Raw genomic sequence first — 1,823 nt, 5'->3', positions numbered from 1 at the left:
CAATGCTTATCTCTAAATTTCAAAGCATTGACTCTGAATTTTCTCATAACAAACACATCAAATTTGTGCCTGAGTTAAAGATCAAGGAAATATGTTCCCCTTTGCATCCGGTATGATTTTTCCTTGACCTTTCACCCCCAATTTGGTGGAATCTCCATCATGTTATAACCAGATCCCATCAGAGCTTCCCCTAATTGTATATAGTTCCAGGTGGAAAGTTTCTGGGGGGACGAACTGGCTGTTAATTACTACACATGAGAGAGGAAGAAACACTGTCACACAGATGAGAAGTAAGAGGCAGATCCAAAAAGATAACCTGTTTTATATAATTACCTGATCAGTCACTGAATTGTTTGTGAAGAGCAGAAAAGACACAGAGGCCCTTATTGGGTTACGCTGACAGTCTTGACCTTGGCAGTTGAACAGACTGTTTTCACGGTTCTTGTTTTTGTAATCTGATGGAAGCTCCTTCGACCTGATTTCCTTTTTTTTTTGACTTGTTTACTACTTCTAAGTGAGGAAGCATATTTAGCTGCAACACCGAGGTAACTAGAGGATAGTGTATCGACTGGGACTTTCGCATCATGCTAATGCTTGAACCCAGGTTGGTGTGTACAAGAGCATTTGGTCCCACAAGAAGACTGCAGAATTCAAACTGACTTAAGTCCTGTCCTTGTGTATTCTTCAAAGGGAATGATATGACCGACTAAATTTTAGAACATTTTGACTCCGTGTCAATTTTGTCGCGATGCGTGGAGCGATTCTGTCTGTGAGGCCTAATGAGATTTTTCCAGTGTATCATCCCAGACTCGCTTATTAATGACCTATACCCGTTCCCATGATCTCTGTATCATCCAGTGCTAGCCTGATCTGACCAATAGCCACAGCTGGAGGAATTTGCCACTCGCTGGATATCCCAGAATAGGCTGGCCTCCTTTGTGCCATCACCATCTTTAAAGCCTGACCAAGCCTCTGGCCAAGCATTAGCATTCCAGCATTGCCCTTTACCAGCAACACAGTGGCATAGCATCCCAAGTAATCACTGGTCATGGTACTTAGCTGGCATGACTGACATTTCCTGGCACATTGAACTTTGTTTCCTTGCCCCAGTTCCTGACCTTGTACACGAATTCTTTCAATGCTGTTTGCTGGGGCACCCTGAAGCACAGCGTTAAAGTGCAGAAGTGGATCAGAGAGGTACTATGAGGGTTCACAGAAGGTGTTAATTGCCAGTGTCTATGGCTGAGGGATGTGTGCAGCTGTGCCATGAGATGTTGCTAGATATTCAAGATGGCAGCGCAGAGGAGCATGCGGGGAGCTGAAGTTGCCAGGTACCTGCTCTGACTTTGATGTAAGGAATTGCTGATGCTGTTATCTCTGGATGTGTGGGAGAATAAGAAGCTACATTGTCATGTGACCTTTGTTAATAAGGCTGTTAACAAGCAATAATCCACATTAATAGGTATCTCAACTTGAAATCTGAAAATGCAATGAGCTGCTCCTGAATTTTTGTACAATTCTCCCAGATTTCTCATCACAGTCCACACATCATTTAGGCATCCATTAGGATTTTGCCCAACAGAATCCACAAGGGATGACATGCCGCTAACAAGACCATCATTGGCCCCTCATTATCACAAGAGATTACCGTTCAGTCTGTCTGGATTTGCCTCGTTCCCTTCCCTGCCCACTTCGAAGGGCTGCTGTTATGAGTGCCTTTTCATGTCTTAGTCTCTCTCTCTCTCTCTCTCTCTCTCTCTCTCTCTCTCTCTCTCTCTCTCTCTCTCTCTCTCTCTCACACACACACACACACACACACACAC

This window comes from Rhincodon typus, chromosome 21, assembly GCF_021869965.1.
Source record: "Rhincodon typus isolate 14 chromosome 21, sRhiTyp1.1, whole genome shotgun sequence".
Taxonomy (NCBI): domain Eukaryota; kingdom Metazoa; phylum Chordata; class Chondrichthyes; order Orectolobiformes; family Rhincodontidae; genus Rhincodon; species Rhincodon typus.
The sequence above is the reverse complement of the archived record's forward strand: the minus strand, read 5'-3'. Positions refer to the sequence as shown.